Genomic DNA, 12484 nt, shown 5'->3' with positions numbered 1-12484 from the left:
CCAGACACCACCACAATATCCGTATGTTAACCTGAGTTAAGGCAGGTTTGAACACTGCTGAAAAATCCCACCCTGCAAATTATTTCCATTTCTGAATCTCTGACCTGCTGTTTATGGAAAGGGAAAGAAGTGCAGTGATGAGGTAAATGTGTTTATGAATGCATTACTGTTACCCTTCTACTCTAACAGCTTACAGTAATGACTTTACCACCCATATTTATTGCTAATCAAGATCAGCACTGGAGGGAGAAGGAATAGTTTTTGCCATGAAGTCTGTGCTAAGTCAAGACACTGGTTTTTCCTCATCACATGGAAGACATAGCCCAGGCAGACTTATCCGCAGACTGTTCATGGCTAGAAGTATCCCTTTTCTAGGAGTTTGCTCTTATTTCTTACAAGTGCTTACATTTTACGTGGCGCATCTGCAGAGCAGCAAGCACAGCCTGAGCTGCAGCAGAGCAGGCAGAGCCCAAGTGTTCAGCAGTCTCCACTCAACTCCCATTTGAAGGGTTTCCTCAAAAGCAGCACAAGCTACCATGCCAGCTAATCTTTCCAGCCTGCAGCTACAGAGCAAAGCGTAGCTGTGGACCTGTGTCAAAGGTACATTTGTTAACACATTTCCCCCGGAGTGCTAATTAACATTTACATCAAGTACTATGAGAGCAAAAAAGCTTCACACAAACACAGGGCAGGGAGGCAAATTCTCCCCGCCTCCCCCGCCCGATGCAGTGTACTGTTTGCCCTTCAGGAGTTGGTGAAAATCCAGTTTGTTTTGTAATCTTCAGTTCTCTAAAATCAGATATTTCTGCAAGTTAATAACTAACTAGCTTCGTTTTATTTAAAAACCTACAAGTGCATTTAAAATTCTATGAAAGCAAGGCCTTGCTGGCGCTGGTGCCAGCCAGCCCGCCTGCACGTCTCTGTGCTGAGTCACAGCACGAGCCCTCCCCAGTCTCCTTACAGAAAATGACGATATTTTGTGATTTTATAATAAACACAAATAAAAGGACATCAACACACTTTCACTTGCATCTCGAAACAAGATCGAACCTCCTTAAACTAAACACTAAGACAAGGAACACAAACACAAACATTTGTAGCTGGATCTTCAATCGCCACATTTTGGGATGCCAGCAAAGGGGTTCTAATGAGTAACATTTGTACCCACAATAAGATGCAAAATTATTTGCAAACACAAATTTGCACTTGAAAAAAATGTGAAGGCAGTTGCTGAACGGCTGGTTAATGAGCTATTATCAATATTATTTCTCAATATTTTTTGAGAAAAATATGTTATCACATTGAAGCAAAATTGTTAAGACTGCAACCAATGTAACTAAAATTTGAAAAAATCTTCTAGGTTTTTCCCAGGGGAGAAGTTTTTTACAGTTTTAAAAGGAAAAACTAGAAAATCCCAGGTTTACAGAAGGAAAACCATATTCTATAAGCCATGAAACAGTGGTATGTAAAGCTTCACCAATTCTGTGAACTGTTAGGCCACGAGAAAGTGCATATTATTATTCGATATATTCTTTCCTGCCACAACCATGCATCCTGTCCAGGCTCCCATGAACTGAAAGCTTGGTGTCTAAATAAGTGCCAATATCCTTGAAACAAGGCACACTTGCAGATGTAGAAAAAATTGACGGAGCAAGGGGTACAGCTGCACACTACTTCCAGAAATCAGTTTCTAACTCTCCGCCTCCACAGAAATCAGGATCCGAGATGAGTAATATATACTATGAAAACACAGACGTTTTGATTGCAACTGGTCTAGAGTTCTGTGAATGTATTTTCTTATTGTTGCCCACTTGCCAAATATTTGGGGTGAATAATTTTCAGCCTCAATGTTTACAAACTGCTCTCATTGTTTCATCCCTTTTTACTTTTTTGGGGGGTTTTGTTTGAGTGTTGCTTGCTTCTGCCTTTTAACTGACTATCCAACTCTGTAAACAGTAAAAATAGCAAACAGAAAATGCAAGAGTGATGCATATTTTTGTTGGAGATACTCAAGTGAAGGACCCTAAGCACCAGTGAGAACAACTGGCTGGGCAGTACTGTGGGAGATGGCAACAGGAGATCAATGCCGAGCAGATGTTCCAACAGGACAAGGTGATTTTTTCTTTGGCTTGACCAGGTCTTGAAACCAAACATGTTTTCATTAGATACACACATTTCTGTGTATTTTTTAACAAGTGGGAAATGTATTTTGCAGATTGCCAGTTTCCTAAGTTCTCTGTCTTAATTTCCAGTAACGCCTATCAAGAAAAGGCAATTCTGAGCTACAATCTAAACTGGCACATTCCTGACATGATCTCCCAGAGACTTTCTCCAAAGCATGAATGTCTGGACTGAAATCCTGGCACAGCAGAGGCAATAGCAAAACTTCCACCAGTCCACTCCAACATTTGTGAAGACAAAAAACCCCCACTATTTTTTGAGAAACCAAAATGGAAGTAGAAAGCCCAGCTCTCAAAAACCTAATAATTTAATTTCATATAACAGGATGAGAATAATATAAACATGCTAACCTGTCCAAATTGGAAATCTTTCAAATTTCAAGCACAGGAAACAACAAAGTTTTTTTTCAGACAGGATGTCAGAGTTGCCCCTGTGGTTATATGTGAGCTGAGGACAATGTTGTTACATGAGATCAAATTACAGACACAAGCAAACAGAAAACAATCTGCCAACGTCACTGTCACTGTTCGGTATTTGACAAGAAGCACAGCTGACCCATTAGGAAGGTTAAATGCTCTCCAGTGAGCTCTGGGAGAATACGAGGAGTTTGCTGTTGGACATCGAGTTCCATGCAGTTAAGTTGTCAATTTGTTTGCCCAAGTTAATGCTTATCTTACCCTATGCTTGCTGTGGTTGTACTAAACACGTTTGACCTGCAAATCTTAAAGCAGTAGCTTTGCTAAAATTATAAGAAGTTTCTGGATTTTCCAAGTGCCTAAGAAAACTATTTTGGTAGTTTCCACAGCACAGAAACCTGTAGTTACTCAGGTATTTGAAACTGCCAGTGAGGTGGATGACAGTCGCTTAACCACACACATTACCATTTGATTTCTATTTCTAATGTTTAGCACAACCTTGCTCTGAGGAATTTCTGAAGTTGTTTACAAAGGCTGATGCAGAGGTTGCGTTCAGTCTGGTCCAAGGGCAATGGGTTACTGAAGTCACTTGTAAACACCAGAAAGAGATAACATTTTCTGTAAATGGGAGGGGGGGGGACGGGGGATGGGGACGACACGGGCAGGGGGAGGAAGTCCTCACCTTGCACCAAGGACCATTAGAGACAGGGATGGCTTCCAAAATATCTGCTCCTTCATTTTCTTCCATGTCTGGTTAGTTGCAAAACTTTGGTTTCCAAGGAAAAACATTAAATCACCCTCCGGGTAAAACCAAACCAAACCATGCAGCCTCTAGTATCCCAGTTTGTGAAAGCCTTGCAGAAAGCCACACGTCAGTTTTATGGTCACTGGTCTAATCCAAGGTTGCAGATCCCGCTTCCTCGCTGGATTTCACAGAGCCTGACCTTTCTTTTAAGCCTTGATAGCTCATCTTGTCAGTCGTTTATCTCTCTCAGACCTTCCTTGCAGATCCAGGTTTTCACATAACAAATAGCAAAAGTTTACAGCTTCCCGGGCACTGTAGGAGCACGGACACTGAACCTCTGATCATCAGGAGAAGCGTGACAACAGAGTGCAATGTGTGGCCACACCTCTCTGCTGCGGGAGCTGGCCTAGACCATAAAATCAGAAGCAAGGTCACCCAGCAACCAACCGTTCCATGTCACTACAGTAATAAAGCCAACTTACATTCAACTTATTGCTTGGGTGGATAAATATTGTTATTAGATGAAAGAAACTCGGAGAAGACGGCAGGGGGCTGGCAGAGCCGAGATACATTCATTTTGATAGATACAAAGCTCTTAGCACACACGTGTGGGCCACATGCAAAACCACAAAGTTCTGTTTGTAAATCCCTTCGGGACCCCTCCACACGTCTCCCCAAGGCTGAGCAGACCCTGTTGGGACCCCCACGCACATCTCCGCAAGGCTGAGCAGACCCTGTTGGGACCCCCACGCACATCTCCGCAAGGCTGAGCAGACCCTGTTGGGACCCCCACGCACATCTCCGCAAGGCTGAGCAGACCCTGTTGGGACCCCCACGCACATCTCCCCAAGGCTGAGCAGACCTGTGTGGCCTAGCAGGCTGGGTGGGTCACCCCTGCAGCACACACCATGAGCTCCCGTCCAGGGGACAGCCAGACATCCACTTGCCACATGCTAAGCTTAAAAAAGCTCCACTCTCAAAAGTCTACATAAAATGGGGATGAATTTACAAAATAGCCCTCAGTTCCCTGCCAGAGCTGGCAAAAATCAGGCTATACCATAAGGCTGCCTACAGCAGCTTTCTCAAGCAAATGGATTGTTTTTCTCAGGGTGTGGAGCAACCACGTACCTAAAGAAGTCAATTTAGGCAGCGACGTTTCTCTCTAAACACACTGCATGTGTTACAGAGAGGGGCTACAATAAATATAAATAAAAGCAAGTAACAAAAGATCATTCCTCTTTGTTCTCTTTACACTGCATATCAGGCAGTGCCATTGCAGATAGCTGGTGCCCTAAAATTTCAAAACTGACTGTGATCTCTGGCATCTATTTAAGACGCACGTGGCTTCATTTTCAGTGCAGCCACTTGGCCCACTTGGGAAAGGTGTCTCTTTAAGGATCCCCAACACAGAGGAGTCCAGGGTCACTGGTTACTCTGGAAAAGTAAGGCCATTTTTTCCTCTCTCTAATATGCAACCTTTATTGCTGAACAATTCTTCCTAAATACCTATATGGCAGGAGACAAGTTTGGTTTTTTTATTGTTTGGTGGCAACTGTGCAGAAAGATTAAAGTTAATGTTGTCAAAATGTATTTTAATCAAATATTCATATTGGCAGCATCATTAAAAATTAGCAGTACAAGGATCTGATTTTCAGACCTCTTTCTGCCCCTACAGCACAAAGTGCCTAACTGATTTCCTCAAGTTCACATGCTCAATTATATACTCATCTTTTCATTAATCAGACTGGATTTCTCTGCAGTTTAATTAAAATTGGTCTTTAAGGAGTTTGAGATTACATTTTACAAAATCACCAGTAACTAGAAGTGAGTTCTGTGTAGGTTATGACATGAATAGTTACAGGACAGCAAATGCTGTGAGTTGTGTATATGCAGTGTCTGCATTGTTGATTACATATTTGTTTCAAAGAAGTGAAGTCAAATGTGACAAACCAAACAGGCACAAAACACAAGGGCGTAGGTGTCTCTTTATGAAGAGACAGCAAAGCAAAGGATAGGAGTGCAGATTTGGAAACCAGCAACCTAGGCTGTCTTTGCCATTGATTCTGTGATATTGAGAGGTAAATCAAAAGCCCTGTGCCTTGCTTTCCCTGCCTGTGCTGCAAGACCAGCAATACTCAGCACCGCTACCTCACAAGAACAGCTGGCTGCCACTGAAGGTATTCACTATCTTCATCAAACTTGCATCTCTGTCTGCTGATGTGTAGACTCCTTCTCTCATTTGTCCTCGCAAAGCCAAGGAAAAGAAAAGCTGACATCCCTCCAGGGTGTAGGAACATGTGTAACACCATCCTAACCTTTTCCCGCTAGCCAACACACAAGCCTATGGTGTTTGAGGTCCCAGGCACACAGTCGTTCCGCTAGGCATAGCTGAGCAAGTTTTACCTGTTTTGAAATAATTCGAGGCACACAGGAACTCACTATCCAAACCAGCGGATAACCAGCTGAGCTACTCCCATCCCAGCTGGAAGATTCTGCTACACACAGGCTGCCGCTACAAATATTCATCAAGTTTAAATCTCACTGTCTGTGATTTCATATGCCCAGGTTATTTTCTGAAAGCCAAAGAGCTTTCAGAGCGGAGAACCCCATGGTCCCCCAAGCGCCAGTCCTGGCTCGGCGCTGCGGGTGTGCTCCACGGGGCTGCCGAGGCCAGCCCTGCCTGCCCGGCTGGGAGCTGGCTAACCTCAGGCAGGGTTAAGGCAGGGGACACGGCGGGGGAACTATACCAGTCTTTGCCCCAGTTATTCACAGGGGCTGTTTGTTACAGTCGTTCGAAGGACTCTGTTCTCCACCATTCCTGTCACTCTTTGGGGCAAAAATCTCTGATCGCTAGCCGCCTGCTGGATTTTAAGAGAGGGCCTGCCTGAAATACCAAATTTCTTTGCTTTTTGTTTTTTTTCTCTGGTTTCTTTTTAAAGGTCACCCATTTAGTGACATATTAGTCATGTCCCAGAGCAGGCAAAACTAGCCTTCTGAAGTTTGCTTGCATTAAATAGCAAGCAGAAGTGCTGCATTTCATTATCCACACAGGTGTCTTGCTATGTCTTCTGCTTTGATGACATTCTGTGGCAGTAATTTTCACTGGCTTTGTGGGTTTTAATTGGCCATTTCCTAATTTAAAACAGAGTAATCAAAGAAAACACCGTCCCCATATGCAGTATAAGACAACCCTTCCTATGCTTGCTGTGGAGAAGCAAACTCACAAGGTTTTCAGCTTCAACCTTTAGTGTAAACCAGACATCTGTTCCGAGTTGTGTCAGATCACAGGAAGGATAGCCACAGCTTGGTTTACTCCAGACTAATTTAGGAAATCAGGACTCTCCCCATGGATGAGTCACGAACTTCTTGGGCAATGACAGGCCAGACACATTTGTCTCTTCAGCTCAGCGGTTTTCCCCTGTAAAACAAGGGTGACGGCTCTTCCCCACATCAGGTGACTTGCGGCTGGAGGACCCAGCCCCGGTACCAAGCTAGAAACTAAACTTTTCAGCCCGTTTATACATCTGCAGTCCTGATGTCAAAGTTCACCAGGAAAGGAAAGAAGAGGAAAAAGAAAAGGGAAAGTGCAGATGGGTCTAAAGACAGCTTTGAAGTACAGCCCAGGAGTGGAGATCAGGAAGTGAGAGCTGTAATTGCCGCTAGGTATCGGTTTCCTTTTTTATTTCAGGAGAGCCCACAGCACGGTGCAGTTTCTCCCTCAGAAAGCAGGCAGGAACACCACCTCTGCAGGAGAGCAGACAGAGCTGTTAAATGGAAGGGGCTGCAGAGACAAAATGACTCTTCGCATTTCTAATGCAGAGGCAAGCAGAAAGCGTGGTGAACATTTCTGAAATGACTGTTATTTCTTCTGGACCAGCAGGGAAAGCTAAAAACTGTTTCTCATTTTGTTTCCTAAGGAAATTGCACTGGATTACTTGTGGGTGCTGCCTGAGTTCTTTGCAATAGGGCCAGCTTCGAGCAAGCTCAACAGAGGAGACGTCAAGTTCAGGAAAATCGGTGGTCCAGCAGATGGAAGAGGTCCTGCAAATACCGTGCAGAGAGAAAGGCTCCCAGCCCAGCTCACACTATAAAGATGACCCACGTGAGAAGTCACACCAGAGAGAACCTGCCAGTGCTACAGAGACGGTACATTTCACTTCAGGCTGGGGGCAGGTTTATTCCAAGCTGCCCCAAACCTGGCAGTGCTGGGCTGTTAGTGACACCCCGACACTGTTCATACCTCCCCGGGCTGGATGTTCAGCCGAACACGTGGCACGCAAAGCATAAAGCTCAGACCTCAGATCCTACAGGCCTTCGACCCGAGCCCTGATAAGGCTGCCCGCTACGAAGGTTGCCCTGGGCTGTCACTAACAAACTGCTGCCACAAGCAAACGTGTCAGAACACGTTGACATCCCGCCGTAACTTTAATGCTATTAGTCAACACTAAACAAAGGTTTAAATATTTTTCCTTCCTGAGATAAGGCAGGGAATAGGGCTGCTGTAAGAAAACATGGACTCGTGGTATAGTGAAATAAACCTGTTTTTTCCAGTCAGAAGAGGCTTGTGAGCTGAACTCTGGGGCCAAGTTATCATAGAAACAACTGCATCTTGAAGACCATTGCAAAGGGTTTAGGTTTAGATATTTGCTAGGCATACCTTGAGTGTTTGGCCATTATAAATCTCTTCTCGTTTAGGGAAGAAATCTCATTTTGCATCATACTGTGCTTATCTTTTAGCAAAAGCGGGGGCAGGATCTGAATATGCTGGTGTTTGCAGACAGCAGCGCTGTAGTACAGCCTGTCTTTTAGCTTCACGATGAAGAAAATGAGCTACAATTGTGAAATCATTGCCTAACAATTGATAAGGACAACCACTGCAATCCTCTTCTGTGCCTCTTCTTGGCCAGCGTCCCATTTACCACACATTACTGGATATATAGAAAAAAGAATGGCAATGCGGTTAAAGTACAAGCCACACACATAGAAGACATAGATTATTTATTTCACGTCTTGTCTGATTTCCTCTTTCACCATGGCCAAGTAACTCAGCCTTTGAAATTCATTTTTTCCTCCTTTCATGACTATATTTACCATCCTTCTGACAGCCCTTGAGTTCTACCAGGGAATGGGGCTTTGTAAATAGGGCTGAGGGGAAGGAGTTGGAGAGACCTATCCCATCAAAACAAAGCCACGTCAGGTACATAGAACAAGGTGCTACAGGAGACTCTTTTAGCAGGCCTTTGCTTTGCAAAAGAGTAAGCTCTGTCCTTGCCTTCTTTCAAATCAAGACATTCCCTCCCATTTCACTCTTCTTTTCAGGAACTCCCCGTGGCACCACCACAAACACCTTGCAACATTAGATGCCAGCTCCTGACGTCAGCCATCCCAAGAAAAGTCCAGCCCACCACAAGACCAAAGAAATTTGGTTCAGACTTTCTTGCCCAAAAAGGAAAGGCAGATGTATACAATTCCTCGTCCTTCAAAATCCATGGCTTTTGGGACCAGCAAGCCCACACCCCCAGAAAAAGTCACTGTTGCCACTACCACACCACAAGGATGCTTTGGCCATTTTTTCCCCATGAGAGGAAAATATGTGGTAAACCGAATACTTGTATGTATTAAGTACCAGATAAATACTGACATCACAAAGTGTTAAGTAATGGTACTTTTAGCAATATTAAAAGGAAAAAAAAGTGTTATTACTTCCTGTTCTATATGGACGTCACACGCTCAGTGGCAATCATACTGCTCACAAGTCAACTGCTGAAAAAAAAACCAGTTCTGGCATAATTTTTACATGAGCTGTGTAACAGAGCCTGGGTCACTGAACTGTAGCTCCCTTGAACACAGTTCAGTATTACAGCTAGCTAGGGCCAAACTCTACCCGCCGGCCCTATAAACATCAAGCAGGTCACCTAACAGTTATTTCAGTGCCTTGCTGACTCAGGAGTAATGTAGAGAAAAGAGTAAAGAGGATAGATCATGTTTGAATTTAAATTCGCTGTTCAAAAGTGCATCATTGATGCGCTACCAAGAAGATATTTCAATTTGCAGAAGAAACAACGTGCAATTCACAAGCAATTGCTGCTTCTGTAGAAACTTAAATTGTATTTTGTCCTAATGACTTGGAATTTCTTAAGGGTAATGTGAATAGCTTCCAGTTCATCTTAACTCCTGGTTCTTCAAATACATTTTATATTTTTTAAGAGCAAGCAGTATATTTTTATTAACAGAAGGAAATATTCTGAACAGTAATCTGAAGGAACAGGAACTGCTAAGATAAACCACATCACCCACAGAAATCTCACCTGCATCCCAGCTCAATAAAATACCAACATTTGGTCTTAATTTCCTGTAGAGAGGGAGGCATAACTGAACCCCAAGGAGGGGTCTGAAAGAATGGGGAATGATACTATAAATGTATGGCTTTTGGGCCATAGTTCTAAAATTGATGGCTATGTCAATACAATTTCTGTGGTGCTCAGCCCATGTGAATTAGGTTTCAAAAGGCAGAGATCAATCCTCATTTGGCCCTAATGTAATTTCTGACACCCTATGCAATCCTAAACCATACAGCCAGCCTTAAGGACACGTCCGACTGTCCTTGCACTCCACAGCAATTGCTTTCACATATACAGATATGTACTTTTTGATGCTAAGAAACAGTACTTTATGTATGATCAAACAAACGATACCTACAGGTGAAAAACATTTTGAGGTGTTTTCACTGACTTTGATTAACAGGATCAATATGAATAAACAAAAATCGTTCTAAACCATGCCTTAGGGTAGACTGCAGGGAAACTACTGGCATCACAGCAGCACCCTCTAGTGCTGCTGGCACTGGGATTTGCCAGCACTTCCTAGATGAAATTCAACATTTGGTGTCAGAATGCAACCTCACTTGTCCTAGAGGTCCCTGAATTCTCCATGATGGCCAAAATCTGGCATACGGGGCCCTGACTGCTGAGAGCCCTGCACTCATCACATGCCACAGGCTAAAGAAGGCCTGGGTGGAAGCCACCGTGGGCCCATTATCAGTCCCCATTACTCTGTGCAAACTGCCAAATAGGTTTTCAAGCGCATTGCAGGACCGTGGCTTTGGAAAGGGGTTTCAGTGAGGCGTTCCCTTTCCTACACCTCCCTTAATTCATGGGGATGAGGTTTACTCTGTAAATGCTTGCCTGGTCTTCGAGGGTCTCACACAGGCAGTGCTAAAGGTTATCTAACGGTGAGCTCTCCTCTAGGGTACCGGCCTCAATGAAGGTTTCCTCGACACAGCTCACAATAAGGGCAGGATATCAACACCATCTTGTGGACAAAATGAGACACAGATGACCGACACAAATCCATCAGTACTAACAAATGTCTGAATAAAGAGCTGCAATTACTTAGGATCCTTGTGCTATGTTAACAGCACCTACAGCACAGTATCTCCCAAATCTCCCAAATGATAGGAATAAAGAGCAGTACAAAGGCAGAGATTATTTTTTGATTGTTCAGTGGAAAAGAAATGAGACTACTCCCACAGATTTCTAATAATGTAGAGACGCAACCCCGAAAGTAACTACTGTCGGTCTGTTGTGGTTTAACCCCAGCTGGCAAATAAGCCTCACACAGCTGCTCACTCCCTGCTAGTGGGATGGGGGAGAGGATGGGAAGACTAAAAGTGAGAAAACTGATGGATTGAGGTAAAGGTTTAATAAGTAAAGCAAAAGCCGCACACACAAGCAAAGAAAAACAAGGAATTAATTCACTGCTTCCCATCAGTAGGCAGGCATTCAGCTACCTCCAGGAAAGCAGGGCTCCATCACACATAATGGTTACTTGGGAAGACAAATTACCATCACTCTGAACATCTCCCCACTTCCTTCTTTTTCCCTCGGGTTTATATGCTGAGAATAATGTCATATGGTCTGGAATATCCCTTGGGTCAGTTGGGGTCATCTGTTCTGGCTGTGTCCCCTCACCCCAGCCTACTGGCTGGTGGGGGGTGTGAGAGGCAGAAAAGGCTTTGACTGTGTAAACACTGCTTAGCAATAACTAAAACATCCCTTTATTATCAACACTGTTTCCAGCACAAATCCAAAACATAGCCCCATAGCAAATTAACTCTACCCCAGGCAAAACCAGCACACAGTCAAAACAAAATAGGTGCATAAGTCTAGGTCCATAAACTAGCTAAAAATTCATCCGCCACTGTGGCAAACAAAAAGATGGAGGCAAGACTGAGTATGTGAAACGGGTTGCCTGAGATACCATCCTTTAGAAGGGGAAAGTTAGGTTTGACTTTGAAAAAAAACAAACCACTTATTGATCTCCTGAAGTCATGCAGCAGTTACAGGGCAGCCAAGCCACAATGACCACCCTTTCTCCACCTCAGTCACTGGAGCTGCAGGGAAGGCCCAGAAGGAATTAACGTTGCCTCAAGCGCACACCCATCCAAAGTCATTAACAACTCGGCCTTCATCCCCTCACACTGCTGTGTGTTTTCCTTTGTGCCTGGGAAGCACAGATGTGAGATCCTACTAAACCGGACAGCAAGAAGCACCAGGCCACAGTGAAATGTCTGCGTCTGAGCCCAGCTGTGCTCAGAGCCAACTGGATCTTATGGCCAGAGCTATAGCAGGAGTAGGGCAAGAGGTCATCAGTCCATTACACTGTTTCTACCGTTCTAAGATGTGGGTGCATATGAATCCCATAAGGTGCTTCTGTCTATCTTTAAGTACCAACCTACCTTTTATTATTTAGCTCTAATAATTTTGAGTGCCTCATATGCAAATTTTCTGAATCTGCCTTTCTACAAGTGCCTCAAATGTGGCAAGGCCACAGTTACAGTAACACTGGGTTTGTCACTTTAGGATCTGACACCCCAACCAGATGAGGCAAAGATCCAAAGCTCCCCAAAAGGCAAGCACTGGAACTTCAAAAAAATAAAAATAAATAATTTGTACTTCCCCATAGCTCTGCTCTAAGGCAGCAGGGCAGCTATATCACACATCAGGAAAAAGCACCAATGAGATTTCAACACAGAAACACAAAATAGTATTTCTACACTTTTTTCTACATGGGAACCTGCAGAAGCATAGTTAAGTCTATCAGGTCCCTAAACTATCATCCACACAGATAACAGATAGATCAA

General features: G+C 43.9%; 1 protein-coding gene across 1 annotated transcript in view; it reads right to left on the bottom strand.

Annotated features, from left to right (window-relative positions):
* PDE8A (phosphodiesterase 8A) overlaps nt 1–4055 on the bottom strand; it is a 163420-nt gene extending 159365 nt beyond the window's left edge. The window contains exon 1 of the transcript XR_013929602.1: nt 3280–4055. The gene's annotated coding sequence lies outside the window, so the exon portion shown is untranslated. The remainder of the gene's footprint in view (nt 1–3279) is intronic.
* Nucleotides 4056–12484: the final 8429 nt, after the last annotated feature.

The sequence above is a fragment of the Falco punctatus genome (genome assembly GCF_963210335.1).
Source record: "Falco punctatus genome assembly, chromosome: 7".
NCBI classification, from domain to species: domain Eukaryota; kingdom Metazoa; phylum Chordata; class Aves; order Falconiformes; family Falconidae; genus Falco; species Falco punctatus.
Note: the sequence above shows the minus strand (reverse complement) of the source record. Positions and strands in the feature narration are given on the sequence as shown.